The following is a 13595-nucleotide window of genomic DNA, read 5'->3' as shown; positions in this document are numbered from 1 at the left end:
TTTTTTTTGGTTTTTCTCCGGTACCGGGAACCGAACTCACGACCTTGCGCTTGCCAGGCAGGCGCTTTGCCGCTGAGCTAAATCCCCAGCCCCTCAAGACTTTCAAATACTGGTCACTGCTTCTCTCTACCATATTGGCTGGATGACTTACAAAAATTATTATTGTAGTATATGAGTGTTATCCTAATTGATGTCTTACACCTACTGGGAGACTTTGTGCCATTTTGCAAGACGCCTTAGTCATCCACTGTTGCATCATGATTGTGGTATATCACCCTCCTCTTGGCAGCGTAAGGTACTCACAGAGTGGCTTTTTTCTCCCCAACTATACAGCAAGAAACACTATCGGGTCATTCCTAGTCAAAGGTCTGCATGTGTAATTCTTAAATCCCTAGCATTCCCCCCTCTTTGTCTAGGGATTTGTCCCAGTAAGAAGGTCTGGTCCTGAGTTAAGGACAAAATTTTAAAAAGGGTTGGAGAAAGACCTCTATGTGTTAGTAACCTGACCCCTCCCAGGCTGGGAAACTGAAGCCAGAGAACTCACAGCCTCTTCAGTGTAATCACACTGAGGACACAGCAGCGGTGAACCCAGGACAGATTTGCAGTGGAAATCCATGAGCCAATCAGTCAGTGAATATTCACAAAGTCCCTATTATCCTCTTTGAGTTGTGAGGAGACACAGAAGATACATAAGGTGTGGTTCCTATTTCAGGGACCTTACAATTGGTGAGCAAGATTGACTTAGTCATTTATTCAACAGCTACTTTTTGAGATTCTGTATGTACCAGGACATGTGTAGCAATACATAAACAATGAATATGCCACATAAAACAATTAATAAGGTAGTAAATGGTATGGTCCTATGGTTTGAATGTCTGCATTTCTCCAGAATTCATGTTGATGACCCTAAAGTGGTACCATTAAGAACTGGGGCTAGCTGGGAAGTGATTAAGCTGTGAGGGCTTCACCCATTGGAAGTCTTGCCTGTTGCAGACCACTACAAAGTGTCTCTGAGCAGGATTTAATATTAACAATTGGCTTTCCGTGTTTACTTGTGAGTTGTCTGAAGGCCACAACTGAGGATGTCTGGCTCCAACCCCAATTCACTTAAAGGAGACTGCCGCTGCAGGCATCTCACTCGTGCTGTGAAGGCCTTCCTGGAGACAACATAGTTCTCCTGATTGACATAATTTACTACTTGGGAAAATTCTCCCAAGGTCCTGTGATATTCTCATGTTTTCTTGAGTGTTCTCCTCCTTTGTTTGAAAACCAAATAAATACAGGCCGCCCACAGCAGTCTTTGGCTAACTCAGAGAATACTGAAGCTGTAAGAGAGTTAGTCTCTCCTGGTACCCTAAAATCATTACCACTGTCTGATTTATTTAAGCCTTCATCGTCCACTCGCTTGGGAGATTGCAGGCCTGATCATCCTGCAATAACTTAGGGTTATTTAACCCGGTTTTTGATACTTGCCCTCATGAAAGGGGCTTCAGAAAGCCAGCTGGTCACTGGAAAGCCATCCCTTCTGCCATATTAGTGCTCTGTGCTCCTCCCCTTCTACCATGTGAAGACATCGCAAGGAAGCAGAGAGCAGTTTATTTCCAGATACCACCTCCACCCCTGTCCTGGTCTTGTACTTCCCAGCTTCCAAAAATTTCAGAGATTAACTTCATCTACCTAGGCTAAGGTATTTTGTTATAATTAGAACAGACAAAGACTTGGTAATATTTAGTGTTACAAGAATTCTGAGAAGAGAAGTTTCGTTAAGAACTTGAGTGTCTTCATCTGAGAAGTGTGCACTGAATTCCTACCATCTTGATTAGTGAAGCTCGTATTGTTTTTAATTTTTATTATTATTATTTTTCATTCTCTTTAATGGTTTGATCAATGTTGCATTCTTACATCTGGTGATCTGAGCAACTTTGATGAAGATAACAATATGTAATATAACAACTGTTGTTAATTTCCTATCATCTTGTTTTGAAATTGTGTATCACTTTTATTGTTTTGGTGTTGTTTGGTTTTTATCTTTGTTGTTATTTTGGCTTCTTTTTAAAATAAAAAAAAGAACTTGAGCAGTAAAGAGAACTTCATTTAAGAAGTGAAGTGTTTCTGTTTGTTTTTTGTTTTGGGTGGCACTAGGAATTGAACCCATGGCCTTCTTTATTGAGTTAAATCCCTAGCTCATTTATTTTTTGTTTTGAGGCGGGATCTTTCGAAGTAACTAAATTGCCCAAGCTGGGCTCAGACTTGTGAACCTCATGTTTCAGCCTCCCAGAATTCTTGGCTTAGAAACATCCGCTGCCATACTTGGCCAAGAAGTGAGATTTCTGTGTGTGAAAGTATTCAACAAAACAAAAAGGAAAGGAGAAACATTCTGGTGGTAGAACCAAAATTCCCTTATATTAATTGTAACCAGTTATTGATTACTTGTGTGCTTTGCATTGAAAAAGCCACCACAAGGCATCTGAAAATTAGTGAAGTCTGCCTTCCACAAGCCAACAAAGAGAAAGGAGAAAAGTGTACAAATAACTGTGACACAGAATATGGTCTCATAAGAGGGGTAGAGGATAGAGTTATGAGAGCCCTAGGGGAGGGAAAAGTCACATTCTACTAAAGACATCAGAAAGGAGGGGTTCATAGAGCCATGATATTTTTAGATTGGTAAAGTTTGGACCGGTCGAGATGAATAAAGTCCCAGGGGCAGGAATGAATAGCATGTTTGTGGAGGTGGTAGATGACAAAATAAAGCTGAATAGATGGTGTGGGACTACATTACTTAAAGTCGAAAAAACCAGGGATGGAATTTTTTTCATACAACAGAGGCAACAGGGAGTCATATAAGGCTTTACAACAAAGTAATGACATAGGAGAATCAGCATTTAAGAAAGAGCAATTTAGCAGCAGTTTCCAAGTTGTATTACAATGAGCAAAGTCACAGAGCATTACTAGGAATCTATTGCAGTAATGGAAGTGTGGAGGAAAGCGAGTCACTGCCCAAGTTGTGGTAAAAATAATAGAGAGAGTGGGATGATTGAGGTTCACCAAGAGCAGCAGTGAGGCTTGAGTGTTGGACGTAAGGGCCCTGGAGTCTGAATGGCTGCTCACGGCTGCTTGCTAGAGGTGACCCGAAGGTTATCGCACTTTTAAAGTCTTGGTTTCCAAATCTGAAAATGAGAATAAAAATAATACATATCCCATAAAGTTGCTAGAAGGATTAAATTGATTCATATTTATAAAAAGTACTTGTAATAGTCTCTGGCACTTAGCCCTCATAAATGGTTACTATTAGCCCCATGCTCATAATTACATGGAAAAGACAAATAGAATTTGGTGACTGCTAGGATTTAGTGTGTGAAAGAGAAACCAGAAATGGCTTCAAATCAAGTGACCCAGATCTTCTGGAAATTGTAATTCTTATCGCTCCTGGTTTTTGACCTAAGTTGAAAGAAAGGTTACTGCTCTTAAATTCAGAACGTTAGTGAGTGGAAGAATTTGCAAGGAAAAGAATACAAATTTAGTTTGGGTTCTTCTGAATTTCAGTGTTCAGCATTCAGTAGGAGTCCAAAGCACAAAACAACTGGACCCTGGAGAGAGAATCACGTCTTAAAATTTGGGGAAGTTATAAAATTTATAACGTGGAAAGAAACTTTACAAAGGAGAACACCAGGATCAGTCAGGTGTAAAGCGATGCTACAAAGTGACTAAAATAATGATCATTAACATGTATTTAACATCAAATCCTAAGCACTACACTAAATGCTTTATATGTATTACTTTACTTTGTTAAAATATTTTTATTATTTGGGTAGGAAATTATTATTAGCTTTACTTTCCAGATATAAAAAATGAGACACAGAGAGGTCAAGAAATTTGTCCAGAGTTCTACAGTTGATGAAGGATCTACCTGGGTCCCACACATTGCCCAGTCAGTCCTATGGTCATGCCCTGCAATTAAACCAATGAATCCCACAGTCGCCCTGCAGTTCCAGCTCCAGCAGGAGTTGTGCAAAATGCTTCCTGTTTGAGACAAGTGGGCCTGTATTCAACGCCGATTTCCCTGACACATTGCCAGCTTCTGTTATCTGACTGCTTGTCTGACTCTACCTCTCTCCACAGGTAACTGTACGGTGTCTAAATCCCCCTTTATCTGGGAACCAACCCCTTTGTACCCTCAATCCACAGGGATGTGTCTTTAGCAGCCATGTTTCTCTCTTGTGTCTACTTTATGGCCATGGACAAGTGGACCTGGTTTGGACACTGGGCCACTCACATTCTTCATCCTAGGAATTTTGAATCAGAATGGACAGTAAGTGTGACCATTAATCCTAGTATGTCAACTGCTTTGGATTAGGAAACAAGTAGCAGATTATCGGAAAGAGATGAAAGGTTTTGCTTGGAAATCGTGAACAAGACAAGTGTTTCCACTCTCACAGCTGCTGCTCAATATAGTTCTTGAAACTTTACTCAGAAGAATCAAGCAAGAGAAGGAAATAAACAGAACACATACAGAACAGGACTGAGTTACCCTTATTTGTAAATTACACAATGTTTTACATAGAAGATGGAAAAATCTCCACTAAAAGACTCCTAGAACTAATAAAAAACTTAGCAAAATAGCAAGAGACAAAACACATAACAAGCAATAGCTTTCCTATACACCAATAATCAACCCATCAGGAAAGAAATTAAGAAAATGTTCCCATTCACAATAACTTCAAAAAATTACACACTTACAAATTAACCAGGGAAGTGAAAGACCTCTATAATAAAAATAGAGGTATTTTGAAAAACTGAAAAGATCAAAGAGGACATCAGAAAATGGAAAGACTTCCCCTCTTCCTGGATAGGTAGAACCAATATTGGTAGATCCATATCTCTACCTGTACTAAAATAAAATCAAAATGGATCAATGGCCTAGATATTAACACAAAAGCCCTGAATCTGCTGGAAGATAAAATTATGAAACTCTTGAAGACAGAGGCACAGGTAAGGACTTTCTGAACAGGTCACAAGTTGCACAGGAAATAACATCAAGAATCAACAAATGGGATTATGTCAAATTAAAATGTTTCAGCAAAGGGAGCAACCAACAGAGTGAAGACAGTCTATAGAATGGAAAAAGAATTTCCAGCTATTTCTCAGACTGAGGACTAATATCTAGAATACATAAATAAATTAAAAAATTAGACCCCCAAAATAAAATATACAATAAAAAATGAGTAATTGAAATGAATAGACATTTCTCAAAAGAAGTGAAAATGGCCAATAAGTACATGAAAAAAAGTTCAGCATCTTTGAGCATTAGAGAAAGGCAAATCAAAACAATACTGAGATTGTATCTTACTCCAGAAAATGACTGCTATCAGTATTTAAAAAACAAAAATTCTCACAAATTTGTTGGGAAAAAGGAACCCTTTTATACTGATGGTGGGAATGTAAAGTACTACAACCACTATATAAATCGTTATGAAGATTCCTCTAAAAATTAAAGAAATTCCATTTGATCCAGCTATTCTACTTCTGGGTATCTTCCCCAAAAGTTAAAGACTTCATATTACATGCATACCCATGTTTATAGCAGCACAAACAACAAGAGCTAAATCTTGGAAATTCCTTATATATTTCTAAAGAAAATTTGGTGCATGTACACACACACACACACACACACACACACACACACACACACACATATACACAACAGAGTACTAGTCAGCCATGAAGAAGGATAAATTTCAGTTATTTGCAGGAAAATGGATGCACTTTGAGTACATAATGCTAAATGAACAGACACAGAAAGTTAAGATTTTAGGAAACAGGAGATAGGTCTTTTGCAGATAGATGAGGATCTAGGGATAGAAGGAGAGAGGAGAGAGGAGAGAAGGAAGGGAAATAAAAAGGATAAGATGTGATGTCTATATGTACTAACTCCTAACAGTGAATATATTCATTATATACTGCAAACATGTACTGCATTCCAAAACACTTTTTTTTAGAAAAGGGAAATGCTACCAGATTGGTAAAGTATGTTCCGGAGTATGTGGGGGTGGGTCATGGGGGTGGGACCCTGGGCAATATATATGACCCCTCATCCCTTCTTCTCAGGCATGGTTCCCATACTCAGCTTCCTGGCTGCCATACTCTAAGCAGCATTCCTTCGCCATGCCCTTTTCATGGTGCTTCTCTCTTGGACCCAGCCAATTATGGGTTAAATCCCCTGAGCCAAATCAAACCTCTCTTCCTTCCCGTTGTGGGTGCCAGGTATTGTATCTCAATGCTTTGCCGTTCAGTGATAAATGGGCAGTACAGAATATAATACCTAAAAACCAGAGACACAGAGAAATCCCACTTCTGGAAAAAAGTATTGAAGGAACTGTGGGAAGAGGAGCAGCGACAGAAATCCTGGTGGTCTTTAGCATCGTGATCTAGTCCCCACCTGAGGCCCAGGTTTGAGTTGCATGAGAAACACTACAGCCCTTGCACTGAACTTCCTTTTCTTATACCTTTTTTTCCTTTTATCAGTTCTTGGGAATAAGCCCAGGGCCTTGCACATACTGGGGAAGCTCTCTACCACAGAGCTTCACCTCCAGCCTTACTTCTCCTTTTATGAAGTAGTTCAAGTTGGTTATGTGCAGCCAGACATCCTCCAAATTATTCACTCTTTCTTGTTAAGACTGACATTTTAACAATTCATTTTAACATCTTTTATAGTATCCTTGCCATAAATAGGTGGCAAGGATATAAGGATGAATCCCTCAGACTCTTTGCTTTTATGAATCTCAGAATTGCATAAGAAATATAAACTCAAGGCCTAGCCTTAACACTTTGGGTAAGAACCCTGATAGAGACATGAAGGGGACCATCGGGTACAAAGAATGCCATTAATTGACAGGCTTCAGCTTTTGCCTAATGTGAATCATTGGCTGCACTTTCTGGCCTCTTTGCTCTTAGCCTTGGCTCTTCCTCTGATTTTCAGCACCAGTGTTTGTATTATTCCTCATTCTATACCTGAGTTCCCAAATCTGGCTGGATATAAATCTGACTAAGCTATCTCAAAGACTTTGGTGGGTAAACGTTTTCAACTCCCTCACACCACCAAATGTTTCAATCCTGTGATGAGTTTCGGAAGTTGTATTTTTATATGTTCCACCAAATGAATGTGACACACAGGTAGTCTGGGGACCACCAGGCTCCTTAACTTTGTTCTGAAATTCATAATCTCTATCCTCATTCATACACAATTCTTAACCCTAGTTCTGCGTAAAAGACCAAACCCTATGCAGTAAATGAAGAGAAAGGCAGGTCATCATCAAGTATGTGAATTTTGAGAATCACTAACGTTAGGGATTAAAAAGCAAAATAAAATAGTTATGGGAAGCAACAAAAAAAAAGTTGAAAAAAGTTAAAGAATTGTCAGAAAGATGGATTATTGGACATCCCGCATAAAACTGATTGTTAAGTGGGTGCGTACGTGTACTAGGATCTACTCTAAGTGCTGTAAGATGGGTCTGCTACTCTGCACAGTTCCAGTTATAACCAAGTTGTACTCCTGTCAACCATGCCATGCACTAGCCCTGACATAGTTATTAATCCATTTAATGCTCCCAATGACCTTGTGGACGGTGTCATTGTTATTCCATTTTACAGACGAGAAATTGAAGCACAGAGGGTGAGTTAATTTCCTCTAATTTATGCAGCCAAGAGGTAACGACGGGTTTCAAAAGTAACAGTCTGATTCCAAAGTCTGTGTTGGACCATGTAGCAGGAAGTGACTCATTTGATGACCTTAAAGTCATTCTACAGATGAGTGGAGCTTCAAAGAGGATGGCTTGAAAGGGGTTAAGAATTTAAATTGATCCTGTAATCACCTGTTTTTTACATTAAGGATAGGCAAAAGTCGTTTAAAACTAGGCAAACCTCCAATTTTGGTGTGATACGCACCTCGCCAAGTGAAAAAGCAGATTGCAGCGTAAATGAAATGCCATTGTCAAATCTGTCTGAAAAGTTGATACTTTCTGATTGGAAAGCCTGTCATATTTTAGTTGAGAATACACTAACACCACAGTCAAATGATAAGATCTAGCGGATCCTTTACAGTAATGACAGCCGGAAAGTGATGACTTCACCCTGCCTCCACATGCGGGCAGAATTTGTATTGTGATGCAAAATTTTTATTTCCTGCAAATCAATCCAGGGCAGAGCTTTCACGGGGCTCTCAAGCCTTGTAATTGCATCTCTGGAATGAATGGACTGGGAGGTTGGCTAAAGAGCCCCAGTGCTTCGCTGTCAGATGGCTTAGCTAGTTAAATCCAATTCATTTTTCTTACTTAAAAAAATGCAAAAAAAAGAAACCTAAGGCTAGTCAATATTTTATATAAGCATCTTGATTTTATTTGAGTTTTTAGTCACCAAAGTGATTATGACAGTGGAATTGCTGAAAAACATTTATTAGAGACAGCTACACATTTGTTATTATAGTTAACGCTTTGCACTGTTCTCATACAATGCAATTTCCTTACTAGAAATAATTCATGAAGATGAAGGAAAATAGTCCAGGTAATTAATTCAATTCTTGGGTACAGATTTCACATGGCTCAGTTGAAAGTAAAAGGCAAGATAAAAACGGGCAGTCATGCTTAGAAAGACTCTTCTGTTTCAAAGTCATCTGTTTCTCCAATAAAATAATGATGCAACTACCACTCACCAGTAAAAAAAAAAAAATTAAAAATCTAAAACATTTAATTTTATTCATTGAAGAATATATTTCTTTGGAGAACCTGGAATGAGCAAAGGGAAATTTAAAATGAAATGCATGTCTAGGGCTTTAAAAGGACCTATTCTGAGCACGAAGTCAGATAACCTTCTAAAATCATGGGAAAGTGGACTAGCGCAAATTAAGATCTGTTTTAATATTCAACAATAGCCAAAGGAGAACTATGCATAATTCAGTACTTATTTCTTTGCTCAGATATGTTTATTATATTATGTCTATAAAAGAGGGCTTATATTTTGATTCCAAGAAAATGCTCCTTTCCTTCAAAGCCTCAAGAAGGAATATAGAATCATGTTCATTTGCCATTTCTTTCCGGAAGATATTCCTGTGGTCAGTGTAACACACTTTCATGATGTGGCCCATCTGACCAGCCTCTCCTCTTACTACTCCCTACTTAAACTTGACCTTCTAGCAATTCTGAACTGCTTATGATTCCCCATCAAAATCTAGGGCTTGGTGTATCCTGTTCCCTCCAACTTACATGATTATCCCCTCTTTCTCTTGGAAATGGTTTAAGAAAGTCCGTGCTTCCCCTCAAAAATCCTCCACTCACCCTCACAAAGAACAACAATGGCATTCTATTCACCACTGTGTTGGCGGGTGCCACCCAGTTTACCTGGAATTCAGTGTTGAAAACCTTCATATGACTCCACCCCAAAGCAGCTAATTCAACTCACTCTGAGACACACATGCTTCTGTTTTTTCCATGGTTTTATTCAGCAGGCTGTATCAAAAGGAATCTGTTTATACACTATGAAAGATAGAATAATGCCTCCCAAACAGATCCACATCTCCAGAACCTGTGAATATATTACAGGAAATGGGGAGGGTTTCTGGATGATCTGGATAAACTCAAAGCAACCATAAGGGCCATTATGCCACTATGATGTGATTTAAAGAGCTTCTTCTGAAAAAAGAGCTGAGGATTTTAACCTGGCCCAGATCAATTCCTGATATATTGTTGCAGAAGGATTTCAGAACATGACAAGGGAAAGCACAGGCTTTGCAGGGGTAGAAAGGATGAGAAAGTACAAAAGGGACTCCAGGTTGTGGAGCTGAAAGAGGCACAGCTCTGATGAAAAGATCAGACAGGTTCCCCACTGAAAAGAAAGGAGCAGCTCTTATGGGTTTGTTGAGGTGGGCTTAGGTTTGGTTGCTCACCTCAGGTCTGGCTTTGCATCTCACTTCTGGAGAAGTCTTTATCACCTGAGGAGACAATCTGGTCTCCAGAAGATGAACATGCGTGCTTCAGGGGCAGTCTCAGTTTTGTAGCTCTGTTGGAATCCAGGGCAACCACAGGTTTAAGGCAATGACTGGAGGTTTCTAGATTCCGATTTCAGGAAGTAAAATCTGGTTGTTGAACATCTCTGTAAATCTCTTACCTTCAAGTCCTCAGTCTTGATTGGGGATGAGATAGATTACATAAATTTAGGGCTAACCACCTTTGCATTACCAGTGATTTGGACAGACTGCCCTTAAGTGATCACTGTACCTCTATATAAAGCTGAGCAGAGATCTGCTCCAAAGTTTTCAGGTAATAAAGGTGGTAGGTACAAAATGAAGGCAAAGGGGCCAAATTCTGCCTACTTTTAGCTACCATTGTGCATCTGCAGGCTCAACTCACTGTTTTTAGCAAAAGCAGCTTTAAGTCCCTCACTGCCTCAGAAGAAAACATAAATCAAGCACTTAAGGAGTAACAGGTTAAGGGCCAGGAGTTGTTTGTCCTCTGCTCCTTGGCCACTATCCCCGACAGTTTTATTTTCTTATCTCGTTCATTCTTGGAGCTGTTAAGGCAAAGGTATCCTGACTTCAATGATGCACCTGATTTTAGAGGTTGATAAGATTGTTTGGGAGAATGAGAGGTAAGGGAAGAATTCGTATCATGCTCCTAATGGGTAGCAGGTCCTGAGTCCAGGCTGAGTCTAGGCCCACACATGCGCCTGTTCCTTGTTTCTGTGATGGTCTCTGAGTGTCTCATTCAGCTGAAGAAGAAGGGGACAGAAGAGACAAAGGAGAAAATGGAACATGTGATGAATGAAAGATTCAGCTGGTCAAGGCTGGCTTGGAAGAGCAAAGAGTCAAGAGCCAGGGACCAGAGCAGCCTCCAGACCATGGGTGTCTTCCTTGACAACTGACCCAGGCTGCACTGCATGAAAAAATGTCATGGACCACATCAAATATGAACTGTAATATGGAGAAGGAAGACGTCAGAGTAGAGCTAGCAGCACTCATGAGTCCCTCAGGGGTTGCTTACCAGGATCTGCAGGTCTTCAGGAACAAGAATGAAAGAAAAACTCAGGGTGGGTAACCCAAAGCGGAGCCTATGAGATAACATCCAGTATCAGAAAAGTCTGGAGAACAAAGCAGGATCATTTCTCAGCCCCAGCACTGCCTATTGCCCAACTCTAGTGACCACATCGTTTTGGGAAGGTATCTAACTTCCACAAGGAAGAAGATGAGGGTAGAAGTACTACACATAGCTAAGTTAGGTAAAAATATTGTAGGCGGTCAGGCAGGGCGAGGCCCAGAAGGAGCCAGTGCAGAAAAGGGGATACAGCGCAAGGTGGGGGAGACACAGCCTTGAAGAGCCAGACCTCAGGACAAAAGATGAAATGAATGCACCCACGTACTTCCCCTAAATATAAACAACGACTGTGGTACCTGATGGGGCCAGAAAATCATTCAGAGGGCAGTGATTGAGTTGAGACCCACAAGTCCTTGGAACAGAAAGAAACAAGAGTTTGGATCCTGACAAGAACCCAGGAACAGGTAGGGCTGTGCTGTGGCTCAGAGTGGTCCCAGTGTGGGGGAGACACCGGAGAGGTGCCGGAGTGGGCGCATTCTCACCCACATCCAAACACCACAGTGCTCTGTGCCTTCCTGCCCACCGTCAGGACTTCCAGACTTCACGGGTAGGAGCCAGCCCACTGGCCACTAAAGACTGAAGACATAGGAGCTCAGGTCAGCACCTTTACATGGCCTCCTAGACCACTGGATCTCAGGCAGATCCCCCTCCCCGCAAGATCCAGGCACCGGAGAACTCTGGAGCCTAACAGAAATTTTACTCCAGAAAAAAAAAATGACCATCAAGAACTCTTAAAATAGCAAGTACTGGTGAAGTTGTGGGGGAAAATGAACATTTCTGCAAAAAAGTAAGAGCAGAAATTCCATTTGACCCAGCTATATTGTTTCTGGGTATCTCTCGTAAAGAGTTAAAGACATCATATTATAGTGATAGATGCACCCCCATGTTTATAGCAGTACAACTCACAATAGTTACATTTTGTAAGTGGTCTATATGTTCATCAACAGAGGAATAGATAAAGAAAATGGGGTGTATATACACAGTGGAGTGCTATGCAGTCACAAAGAAGGATAAATCCTCATTATTTGTACCAAAATGGATGTACCTTGAGACTATAATGCAATTTAAAACCAATCAGACATGGATGGTTAAATATCTCATGCTTTCTCTCACTTATATGAGAAACCCAAATTATAAATAATTTTAAAAAGCAAAATAAAAGCTGAGCGATAGGTAACAGGAAGGCATATTTGGTGGAGGTGGGAAGGGGATCTGGGAATGGAACAAACAAGAGGGAGGAGAAAGGCATGCAGTAAGGACTGAGATGTGACTTGCATATGCACTATTCCCAATGGTGGATGCACTCACCAGGTAGGACAAACCAGCACTGACAAACATATATTATGCAGTCAGTGCATATAAGTATCAAAACTGTTTTAACTTGTTAAATTATTTTGTAAAATAACACAACAACCCCAAGTTTAATAATTAAATAAGAAAGCTTACATGTCTGCTTAATAACAATAAATGCCTGTCTTTACAGGCACATATGAATGTATGTAGGTAGGCTGAAATTTATGATGTGATCAAAACTGCTGTAGTGAATGCTAATTTTGAAAATACTTATTACAGTAAAGTACACATTGCCATTAACCCCCTAAAAAACTCCCCCTGGCTCTGAGCACACTTAGCCCATCATTCTTGTCTCTTTCTAAAGTAGCTCTGGAAGTCCTCTTTCATCAGTATCTTCGATTGTGCTATTATGGTTGCCTCGAGATCCTGAATCAATTCAAATTGTGTATCTCTTAGGGTTATTGGGACTTTTGAGACGACCCAGAAGGCACAAGGCAGTGGATCCGGTGAACATGGTGGATGAGGACCCTCTGTAAGTCTTTTGTTTGATAGGAATTGCTGTAAATGGTTATCAATGAGGTGAGATCAAAGAATACAAAACACATTGGCATTATTCTGCCTCAAAATATTGCACTTTTCTTTGAATACACTTATCATTCTTGGCAGTGTGTCTTGTGCTATAATAATTATTAAAAAGTTTAAACAGTTACTGTAGTTTTTGATCACTCATTGTACAATTACGGGCAATTTTTGTGCTATCCTCCAAGCCACACAAGCACATATAATGCCTGGTACATGTGGGTTTCTATTGGACTGACTGGACCGACTGGAGCAGGCCCAGGAGGCAAAGTCACACAGGACTGTGCCCTCCCCTCCCTAGCATCTCTCATGCTCACCCAGCCCCTGCTGAAGCACTGTGGAACCTAGTCATGAAAAATATCTCTAAAGGGGGCTGGGGATTTAGCTCAGCGGCACAGCACCTGCCTGGCAAGCACAAAGTAGTGAGTTCAATTCCCGGTACTGGAAAAAAACCAAAACAAGAAAGAAAAATATCTCCAAAATTCACATAAAAATATTAAAAGTTAGAAAAAATTAAAAGTTGATGTTATGGGGCCACATTATGAGGCAACCAGGGTTGAACAAGCCTGCTCTAGAGGCTAAAAG

The 13595-nt window shown here is 40.2% G+C and overlaps 1 protein-coding gene across 4 annotated transcripts in view; it reads right to left on the bottom strand.

The window, feature by feature from the left end:
- Slc44a5 (solute carrier family 44, member 5) overlaps positions 1 to 13595 on the bottom strand; it is a 355454-nt gene that overhangs the window by 123329 nt on the left and 218530 nt on the right. The gene's annotated exons all lie outside the window — the stretch shown is intronic.

The sequence above is a fragment of the Chinchilla lanigera genome, unplaced genomic scaffold (genome assembly GCF_000276665.1).
Source record: "Chinchilla lanigera isolate Chin_1 unplaced genomic scaffold, ChiLan1.0 scaffold00022, whole genome shotgun sequence".
Taxonomy (NCBI): Eukaryota; Metazoa; Chordata; class Mammalia; order Rodentia; family Chinchillidae; genus Chinchilla; species Chinchilla lanigera.
Note: the sequence above shows the minus strand (reverse complement) of the source record. Positions and strands in the feature narration are given on the sequence as shown.